The sequence below is a fragment of the Lepidochelys kempii genome, chromosome 2 (genome assembly GCF_965140285.1).
Source record: "Lepidochelys kempii isolate rLepKem1 chromosome 2, rLepKem1.hap1, whole genome shotgun sequence".
Classification (NCBI taxonomy): domain Eukaryota; kingdom Metazoa; phylum Chordata; order Testudines; family Cheloniidae; genus Lepidochelys; species Lepidochelys kempii.
In genome coordinates, this window is record NC_136381.1 from 200,352,974 (window position 1) to 200,364,666 (window position 11,693).

Sequence of the window (11,693 nt, forward strand, 5' to 3'; positions counted from 1 at the left end):
TGTTCTGTCCCTATATTTTCTGTGCACTGCTTTGACAGATTAACCTTAGAATTTATTGTCCGTAATAGACAAAATTCATAGCACATTGGGGAGCAGGGCACATTAGGCCAACCCAAACCAGAGCCACTTTCCCAGAGTTCCATAGTCACCCCCGGAGCCATAAAATAAGCTGGCAAATTTTTGTAGCCCAAAATGAGGCAAGGCGCATTTTGCAGAAAGTAGCTGCAGTGTGTCCAGACCAATAAGGGCTCAGTCACATGTGGCTTGAATATTCTGTTTCCAAGTCTCAGTCATTTGTTATCCATGTTGTGTGTTCCTCCAGCCTAATAAAAAGGATCCAACTTTCACTGGCAGGCTTTTTAATAGCACTAGCTATTCTCCAGTGTTATGAGGGGTTTGGGAAGCACACCACATCAAAGCATTATGGTGAGGCTGTTTTATGAGAAGAAAAGGCAACTGAGACAGCTGGAAGTGAAATTAGTGCTCCTGGAAATTGATTCAAGTATATAAAATTCGTAAAGCTGAATTAAGCAGTTTACTTCTTACTCTTGACTGCCTTCTGAGGCGTGACAACGCTGGAGACCTCCATTTATCCCTGGAAGGGGCTTCTACAGGACAAGCCTCAGAGGTCTTGTTTCCATGGTGAAGGTATTTTATTTTGAAGGCAGCTGCTGAAATTCTGAATTGTCATTTTCTTGTCTCCATTGTGACTGAAGTTACCATTCAGATGTAGAAGGGTGCTAATTTCCTTTGAGCGAATGCAGAAATCAGGGCTTCTGCAGATGCAAAGAACCATCCCGGAAGTAGTGTTTGTGGTGAGTGTAAGTTAATGTCAAGAATGTCCTCTAGGATATTCAGTGTTGTGAGAAGCAATTTGGCATAGGTCTGATACTGAGATCGCAATGCTCTCAGGACCAATTTTAATCAATCAAGTCCTTAACCATGCCATTGCTGAAGATGGAAAACAGTTCCCTAACCCAGAATATTTGACAGTACTGGCTCATGTTCTTTCCTAAATCTAACTATTTCCTTGGAATGAACCAGATCCTCCTCCTCAAACAGCTTGCCTAGCACTGAACAAATGGCATTCACCCATGAGGCTGGCCTTGCTAAGGAAGCCATTCTACATCTATCACAGGAGCCCTGGAAGAATTACATCAACCATATCCTGGAGCCAACGCTTTCAAGTGGGAGCACTTTGCCAAACATCAGCAAAAGCAGCATTTGTGCCTTCGGCTACACCAGAGCAACCTGCCAAGCAGCAGCCATCCATCACATGCTCAGATTTTTTTTTTTGTCCTAAATGGACCTAAATTAATGGACAGAAGAGAAATCTTGTGCTACTTGCCCATGAATAGTCCATGTATTGACAGACAATAGGCCTGAGCCTGCAACCCCTATTCCATGAAAGTAATCCTCATTCACATCAGTAGGCTCAGTTAAGGCAATGGGTCAGATCCTAGCTGGTATAAACTGAGGTTTCTCCACTTACATCAACTGACCCAATATGTTTGGGGAATGGTTGCACGCTCGGGGGAGGGGATGGGAAGAGGTAGTGTGGGGGCAGGGCAGGGCAGGGCGGGAAGAGGTGGGGCAGGGGTGGGGCTTGTTGGAATGGGTGGAGTAGGCATGGGGCCTGGGGCAGAGCCAGGGGGAGCACCCCTGGGGAGTACCTGGGGGAAGCACCACCAGTATATTAGAAAGTTGGTACCTATGGTGTAGGGTCTTCCAGCATGGAAGAAGGCCCAACGATGTTTGTCAGAGAAGGAGCCAACTGGAGTTGTCAAAGCAGGTCAAGGAAATGTGAAAGGAAACCAGTTCCAAGATGGAGACAGGGACTGACCAAAAGTTTGGAGGGGTGATAGAATAATGGGTTGTCAGTGAAATTACTCTTTCTTGCTGCCTTTCTTCAGGTGAATGAGATGCAAATAAGTCTTGGACAAGGGATGTCATCTTCTGTAGAACGCACCTAAGCAGATCTAGCTAAGGTATTTCTGTGGCCCTCCATTACTATAGTACCTGAGCAACTCCCAATCATCAATGTATCTATCCTCACAATCCTCCTGTAAGGTAGAGAAGTACTATTGTCCCCAACCTACAGATGGGGAAATGAGGCACAGAGAGATTAAGGCCTTGTCTACACTATACAGTTAGGTCAGCGTAAAATAGCTTACATCGACCTAATTATGTCAGTGTACACCCTGCAGCCTTGGTCCCGCTGATGTAAGTGCCCTACAACACTTACAGAATAATTCCACCTCTACGAGAGGCGTAAGGTGTACATCGGTGTAGTTAGGGCGACGCAGTGTCCTGCTCCGATGCCGAGTAGACACTGTATTCCTTACATGGGCTCTTGGCTTTCTTGTCAATTTCATGGCTTCGCTGGGCTCCCAGTAATTACTGTGGTGGCTATAAGTCAGTCTAACATAGTCAATTTAAGACTGTAGTGTAGACATGCCCTAAGTGACTTGACCAAGGTCACACAGGAAGTCTGTGATGGAGTAAGGAATTGAACATGGATCTCCTGCATTCTGGGTTAGTACCCTTTCTCCTAAAGCAGCCACTTCTTATTTAATCCTGTCCAACTTTTAGTTTGTTGTGTTTACACCTGAGGCTTAGAAGAGGGAGCACTTGAGCACTTCCTCCTCTGAACTGTAAAGGCTCATCAGAGCCGAAGGCCATATTTCTAACACAGAGATGACACATAAATTAGACCCCTTTACATTCAATGAGACTCCTTTGGACCTACTTACTCACTTGGATTTAAGCATGTTCCTAAAAATGTTCCCTTTCAAACAAGGTTAAATCACATTGACACGGTGGGGTGACTTCCTCTTTGCCACTGCAAATTCTGTACCTATTCTGTAGATAAACAGAGGTCTTTAGTTTCTTCCTTTGTTGTTCCAGTATCTTTCAGAAGAACTAAATACCCCCCATTATAGACCAGTCCTATAGAATTTAATGAACCAATAGAGTGCTATAGAAATCATCTAAAACCCTGTAGAATTGAATAGTATAGGTGCGTTGAGCTATCCTGTCAAATTCTGTACAAGAGATATTAGAAAGACAAGGTGGGTGAGGTAATATCGTTTATTGGACCAACTTCTGTTGGTGAGAGAGACAAGCTTTTGAGCTACACAGAGCTCTTCAGGTCAGATCTGGGAAAGGTAGCTAAATACAAGGTGGAACAGATAGTTTAGCATAAGTAGTTAGCTCATATTCTAAGGGACCATTCAAGGTGAACTACCCCTGTAGTCATAGGACAAAAGAGGAGGTTAGTGGGCTACAGATTGTTGTAATAAGCCATTGTAGATACAGAAGAAATATCCCAATAAAAAATTGCCATCATTGACACTCTTGGTAGAGATTCCCTGTATATTGTGACAGAGAAGATCAGATACTACGGTGATGGTACACACAATTAGAGATCTATTGGCAGCTGTGCAGATAAGAGCAACCCATAAACGTGGCCACAAATTTTGCATGTTGCTAAGAGAAGATCAGTAAGGCAAAGTATAAGAGTGGAAGGCAACATGAGTGCACAGCTCCTAGGAACAATTAATGTGATTCATGATTATACTGGTGCACTTGATTTAAGTGGAACTCGCAATTCAGCATGTGATGGATGTGACTCAAAAGGCAATGTGTTTTTTAAGTGAATGACTAATATAAATTCTTACAACATGTCTCATTATAGATTATTTTGTCTTTAACAGTGAAATGATGGATGCATTTTTGCTGTAATATGTTCCGGTGCCTTGTGAGTCCATTTCAATGTGTCTTGTATATAGTAGATGTGCTATAGTTCAAACAAGACAAGCCCATTTTGTGAAAGTCATTTTTGCTGAAGAATCTAGTAATTAGGGCTGTCAATCGCAGTTAACTCATGCAATTAACTCAAAAAAATTAATCGTGATTAAAAAAATTAATCGCAATTAATCACAGTTTTAATCACATTGTTAAACAATAGAATACCAATTGAAATTTATTAAATATTTTGGATGTTTTTCTATATTTTAAAATATATTGATTTCAATTACAACACAGAATACAAAGTGTATAGTGCTCACTTTATATTATTATTTTTATTAAATATTTGCACTGTAAAAATGATAAACAAAAGAAATAGTATTTTTCATACCAGTACTGTAGTGCAATCTCTTTATCGTGAAAGTGCAATTTACAAATGTAGATTTTTTTTTTGTTACATAACTGCACTCAAAAACAAACAATACGAAACTTTAGCGCCTACAAGTCTACTCAGTCCTACTTCTTGTTCAGCCAGTCACTAAGAGAAATAAGTTTGTTTACAATTACAGGAGATAATGCTGCCCACTTCTTATTTACAATGTCACCAGAAAATGAGAACAAGCGTTTGCATGGGACTTTGTAGCCGGCATTGCAAGGCATTTACATGCCAGGTAGGCTAAACATTCATGTGCCCGTTCATGCTTCAGCCACCATTCCAGAGAACATGCTTCCATGCTGATGACGTTCATTAAAAAAATAATGTGTTAATTAAATTTGTGACCGAACTCCTTTGGGGGAGAATTGTATGTCTCTGGCTCCATTTTACCTTCATTCTATCATGTATTTCATGTTATAGCAGTCTGGGATGATGACCCAGCACATGTTGTTCGTTTTAAGAACACTTTCGCTGCAGATTTGACAAAACGCAAAGAAGGTACCAATGTGAGATTTCTAAAGCTAGCTATAGCACTCCACCCAAGGTTTAAGAATATGAAATGCCTTCCAAAATCTAAGAGGGATGAGGTGGAGCATGCTTTCAGAAGTCTTAAAAGAGCATCACTCCGATGTGGAAACTACAGAACCCAAACCACCAAAAAAGAAAACCAACCTTCTGCTGGTGGCATCTGATTCAGATGATGAAAATGAACATGCATCGGTCCACGCTGCTTTGGATTGTTAGCAAGGAGAACCCGTCATCAGCATAGACGCATGTCCTGTGGAATGGTGATTAAAGTATGAAGGGACATATGAATCTTTAGCACCTTTGGCATGTAAATATCTTGCAACACGAGCTACAACAGTGCCAGGAAAATGCCTGTTCTCACTTTCAGGTGACATAGTAAACAAGAAGCAGGCAGCATTATCTCCTGCAAATGTAAACAAACTTGTTAGTCTGAGAGGCTGAACAAGAAGTAGGACTGAGTGGACTTATAGGCTCTAAAGTTTTACATTGTTTTATTTTTGAAAGCAGTTATTTTTTGTACATAATTCTACATTTGTAAGTTCAATTTTCATGATAAAGCGATTTCACTACAGTACTTGTATTAAATGAATTGAAAAATACTATTTCTTTTGTTTTTGACGGTGCAAATATTTGTAATCAAAAATACATTTAAAGTGAGCCCTGTACTCTTTGTATTCTGTGTTATAATTGAAATCAATCTATTTGAAAATGTAGAAAACGTCCAAAAATATTTAAATAAATGGTATTCTATTATAGTGTAACCCTTCTGCCCGTCAGAGTTGGCAGCAACAAGGGCCAGGTTCAATATCTAGGGGATCCATTCCAATAACACAATGCAAAACCGGCTCGAGCCCCCACCCAGTGACCTGGGACAAATATACACCACCCCCGCTGGGCGCCTCCAAGAGGCAATACTTCCCCTCTCGCAAGCACATAGTCTGAGTGTAGCAAAAGCCTTTTAATAACAGAGAGAAACAATGTGGCATTATGTTGGGGAAACACCACCAACAGGATTCATAACACAACCCATGAGCAAAAAAAACCCACCCCAGGCAAATTGGGGCATGCCCTTTTCCCTTTGGTTCTTGAGTCCAGCAACCCCAAATCACCCAAAGTCCCAAAAGTCCAATGCCCCAAAAAGTCTCTGTCCCTGGTCAGGGCAGCCCCAGAGTTCGAAAGTTTATCTGCGGAGCTTTACCTCCCAACCTGGGAGGAAATGGGACAGGGGTAAGAGGCACCTTACATGATCTGAAGCTGACCGCCCCATAGCTCCATAGCGGCGCTCCGCTCTGCCAGCCGCCCCACGAACTCCTTCGCTCAGCTGCGCTCCGCTCCGCCAGCCGCCCCACGAACTACTTCGCTCAGCTCCGCTCCGCTCGCCGCCCCACGAACTCCTTCGCTCAGCTCCACGGCCCACAAGCAGCTCCTGCCATCCACAAACTGCTCCGCGTCGAACTGCTTCACCAGCCGGTCCGCAAACTGCTCCACAATATATCTTCAGGCTCCCCCACTACTTAACACAACACTCAGTGATTTCAGCTCTTAGGTAAATTCAGCTTGTAGTAGGGGAGCCCCAGTGCTGGTGCACTGTCAGCCCAAAGTGAGCTCAGCAGCCTATAACTAGACTTCTAATGAAATCAAAATTAGCTCTGATATTCCATAGTGGAGAGAGGAGGAAGTGCAATTAGCATGTAAGGCCCCCACCAAGGGGCCCATGCCACCAAGTATTAATACTTGTCCCCAGCCGCTCTCTCTTCACACAGTTTTGGAACCCATGACCCTTGCCTAGCGAGTGCTACTTAGTTGATGGTGAATCCCTCCATCATAACAAAAGGCCACATACAGTTCTAAGCACAGTTCCCATAATCAGGGTAATAACAATTTATTCTTCCTGCCCCAATAACAGAGACACTGGGGATCCCACAGCTCCCCACAGATCCCAAAGTGACCATTTGGGCAGCTATGGTCTCATTCTAGGTGTGGTGGGTGTGCCTATGCAAATGAGATCGGCCCCTGATGTTCTTTTCCACAACTTGCCACACCTCACCACCAGGTGTCAGGGTGGAGCTCATCCTGACACTGCTTACATCAGTTTAACAGTGCGATTCATCACAATTAATTTTTTTAATCGCTTGACAGTCCTACTAGTAATGTATGTATACAATTACGTGTAACATATGGTTGTTGTCAGAGTAAAACTATATCTGGGCTACATATAGGTATAAACATATAAGCAGTTGTAACTGCACAGTGGAAATATGTGGCAATGCCAGGAATAGAATGCACATCTTCTGACTGGAGACATTTTTAAAAGCATAAATGCAAAGTATTCTTCCCTATAAGTGCAAAGTATTACTACAGTATTAACATATGCGTCTAGTTACTAATTACTAGTTACTAGAAACACAGTGCTCTTCCCTTGTTCTTCATTCATTCAGATACATCCTGAGAGCACTTAAAAATGATTAACAAATGCTGAATATTCTGATCAATGTTTTAGACATACATTATGAGGGAAGACTCAGGGAGAACTATCTCACTTAGAGCCACAGGAATAGAAATTTGGTCTTAGTGGAGATTTTGTGTTTGTATATCAAGCCTGCACTCAAAGTACAATGCTAAAAATTAGAGCTGGGCCAATCCAATTGATCTGAAAAATTTCTACTGTGAATAGGTTGAGATTTTCTGAGCCACACCTGAATTAAAGTCCTTATGAGCTGATTTTCAATGTGGATGCTAAATACCTCTGAAAATCAGGCAATCCAGGCCCTGGTCCGGCAGCTGACAGCAGGTGAACTGCTACACCCACATGTAGCCCCACTGCTACATTTGTACAGATCACCATTGCAGTCAAACTGTCCGCATGCTGTTGATTGAAGGGGTATGTGGAATACTGCCCCTGGCTGGGGGCAGGGGACAGATGGGGCAGACAGAGCCCCTGGCATAGGGAGAGAATGCAGGACTTTGTTAAGGGGGGTGGAGGACTGGAGGCACACAGAACCCCTGTGGAGGGAATGGGGGACTTTGCTATGGGGAAAAGGGGAAGCATGAGGATGTGTGGGTACACACGGAACCCCTGTCATGGAGGGGGAATCGGGTACCCTGGGGGGGAGCAGAACCCTGGGGGGGGGGGAACTCTGATATAGGGAAAGGGGGCACACAGAACTCCTGCCATGGGGGAAAGGGGAAACGGAGGGAATGAGGGGGAAGTGGGAATGGAGATGCACACAGAGCAACTGGTATAGGGGGAGAATAGGGAGTCCATGCAGTAGAGGGGGATGGGAGGATGGCATACAGTGAGTTTAAGAGTGAGGAATATTAAAGACTCCAAGTTAACTGCTGATTAATGAAAGGAGACCCCAATGTAAAGAATTGGAGCCTCAGTCTCCTTCTTAAGGTTCGTGCCAAGGAGGCTTTAGAAAAATCTTTTCATTCCTTTGACTGTCAATATAAAATGCCTCATTTTATTATGCAGATACACAGTCAGACTACTTAATTGGGGAATTATTACTTTAAAGCTTTTTATAGTGCCAAGATTATAGTTATTGAATTAAAATTACACACTGGATCAAGCAAGCCTGGAGGCAAGTGATGGCTGAAGATCCATCTGGTTCCAGCATTGACCTGACGAGTGGATAATGGAGTTGGGGTCAGGTCTAAAAGCTGCTAGCACAATAGCATGGCACTGGGTATAAAGCTGGTGTGTAGAAAAATATGTTCCTTGCATCAGACAGACTGCAGTCTCCATAAATTATTGCCATGAGCATATTTCTGAGGGAAGTGATTTTTTTTTCTAAAATGTTTTTAAAAGCATTGAAAAGTAGCGGTTTTTTTCTTAATGACTAACAGAACATTGGCATTTTTGCCTGAGTTGCATCAGTAGTTTTCTGGAGCACGTGAAAGATGGGGAAGAAATTAAGGGCCCAATCCTACAAAAATGTACTTCAGGACTTCCTGCTTAGTCCCACTGGAACTGCGTATGATTCTAAGGGCTTGACTATTTTCAAAGGAGCACCAATGTACCTTAAGATGTGACATGAAACCAGTGCAAAAGGCTGTGTTGACATTCTCATTTTGGTTTAAACCCCAGGCTTATTTAGCTGAAATTGATTAGGAACAGGCTTAAGCTAACCCCAGATAAGCCGCTCTTAAACCAGAATAAGACTGTCCACTCAGGGGTTTAACTACACCAGTGCAAATTTCACTTTAGATAAAGCCTAAACAATGCAAAGGTCCCGTTCTCTCTTGCCCTGAACCAGTGCAAGATGAGTGTAAAACACTACCAGCTCCTAACGGTAGCATTAAACACCCACTTTGCATTCACTGGCCACTGGTGGTACAAATGACAATACAAGGTGCAAGGCAACATGAATTGGGCTCCGAGTCCTGTAGTAGATGTTGGTGGCAGGACTGGGCCCTACATATTTCTTGAAGGTACATATAGCTAGATCTTGCATTGCCAGCCCTAGCAGTTATCCTTTCTGATTTTGCAGGACATACGCATTCTTGCATTAGATATAGCGGAGAGGATGCAATAGGTGTTTGGGAAACCAAAAGTATAGGGCCAAATTCTGGTAGCCTTGCTCCAGTTTTGTAACACCTTACTCCACAAATAGTCCTATTGAAGGTGATGCAGCAATACATGGAGTAAGGTACTATTCAGTGTGAGTAAAGGCCTCAGAATCTGGTCCAAGAAGGACATTGTAATGATTATTGTTTGGGGGCTAGGGGGGAGCCAAGAAGAATTGTTCCACTTACACTGGTTTCTGTATAAAGATGAGGAAAGAACTGATGTGAACCTCTGCCTAAGTAATATAGAACAGCTTCCATCTGTGGAGAGATTATAAAGACTGGGACTGTTCAGCTTTTAAAAGAGACGACTGAAGGGGGGGATATGATAGAGGTCTATAACATCATGACTGGTGTGGAGAAAGTGAATAAGGAAGTGTTATTTACCCCTTCACATAACACAAGAATTAGGGGCCATGCAATTAAATTATTAGACAGCTGGTTTAAAGCAAACATAAGGAAGTACTTCTTCACACAACACACAGTCAACCTGCGGAACTCATTGCCAGGGGATGTTGTGAAGGCCAAAAGTACAACTGGAGTCACAAAAGAATTAGATAAATTTATGGAGATTGGGTCCATCACCATATTAGTCCATTTTTGGGAAAGATGGACCATTGGTATGACCCAGTATGGCTATTCTTAGGTTTTAAAACTCAAATCTTTTTCAAGAAGAAAAGTTTGGTTAACTTTGTAACAGGCTGATACTGCTGGCTTGGGAACCTCTTGTGATTAACCTGCTGAAAAGTGTTGTGTATTTTTCTGACTCACATTTGCAGGTATCTTGTTAACCCACCTGGATGTAAAGAAAATGAGAGTGGCTCTGTAGAGTGGCTCTGTAGAGACAGAGGACCTAGGATATGGGCTGAGATGTTCAGTTCTCTGCTTTTCCATAGACTTTGTGTGTGCCCTTGGGCAAGTCAGTTAGGCCCAGATCCTCACAAGCATTCAGGCTCCTAACTTCCACTGAAATCAAATAAATACCTTGTGAGGATCTGGGTCTTAATCTCTTTGTGCCTCAGTTCCAAAGTGGAGATAATAGTACTTCTTTCCCCCTCCTTCATGGGGTCTTGTGAGATGCTTAACTATCCAAATGTTTCCCTTCAGACTCATGCATTTAACAAAGCAATGATCAGCCCATAACAGAGCCTCGCTGAGAAACAAGACCTCCAAGACTCAGTGTTTTAAATGTTAATGGCCATTGTTTCCCTCAAAGCCCCTCATTTAGATTTCCCCCTGGTAAGGTCAAGTCTGTAATGGCAATAATAAAAGCTTCATTTCTTTGAGTCCTATAATTGCACTTCTATGCTGGTAGATCACATTTCGGAGGCAAGTTGCCTCTGCAATCATCCATTCGTCTACCCCTCTAACAACCCAGCAGGATGGAGTTAATTGAGCGTGGTGATGATCAGCAGAATGCACTCTGAATCCTAGCACCTCTCCCAAAGAGGTGTGCTGATTGCCATGAAGAAAAGCCTCCCGGGGTAGCGTAAATGAGTATTTGCTTCCTCCTACGTCATTCCCAGTGGAGACTGAAATAGAAAGACTAGGGAACAATCTGATCAGCATCAAACCTGGAACACATTCTCGAACCCCAATCAGCTTTTTTTAATGTATTTGTTGTGAATTGTTCCCATTTCAAATGCCCCATTCAAGGTAAATAATACTCTGTACATTAAAATAATCTTGGTACTGGGGATTACTCATTGCCTTGCCTATTTGGTTCACTAAAGCAGAGGACTTTTGGCCTTTGTGAAACACACTCTATGTCCTATACAACATAAATAAAGCACAGGTTCCTCTTCATGTGTTGAAGGCGCCAGATGAATGCTTTGTTGCCCAAGGCTCATTGTGGTGTGGCGATAAGCAATTCTCTATGGGTGGAATTCACTCCACCCACCTACAGCTCAGTGTCCTGGCTCTCTGCAGAGAGAGTGTGGAGCAGATGGGGAGGCAAAGTCCCAACCCTGAGTCATGCTGCACAGACTCCTGTGACTGCTGTATCCACCTATGCAACATAGTCTGGACTAGCACAGAGGTGGGAAGAATGTTGTAGTGGATGGGGTACTGAACTGGAACTCAGAAGGTCAGGGTTGAATTTCTAGCACAGACGGAGAATCCCAGTGTGACCTTGGGCGAATCACTTAATTAAAGTAGAACTTCAGAGTTATGAACAGCAGAGTTATGAACTGACCGGTCAGCCACGCACCTCATTTGACACTGGAAGTACACAATCAGGCAGCAGCAGAGATCAAAAAAGCGCCAAGACAGTACTACTAAAGGGAAAGGATTTTTTTGGTTTGTTTTTTTAAATAAGATTTGACAAGGTAAGGAAACTGTCTCTGTGCTTGTTTCATTTAGATTAAGATGGTTAAAAGCAGCATTTTTCTTCTGCATAGTAAAGTTTCAA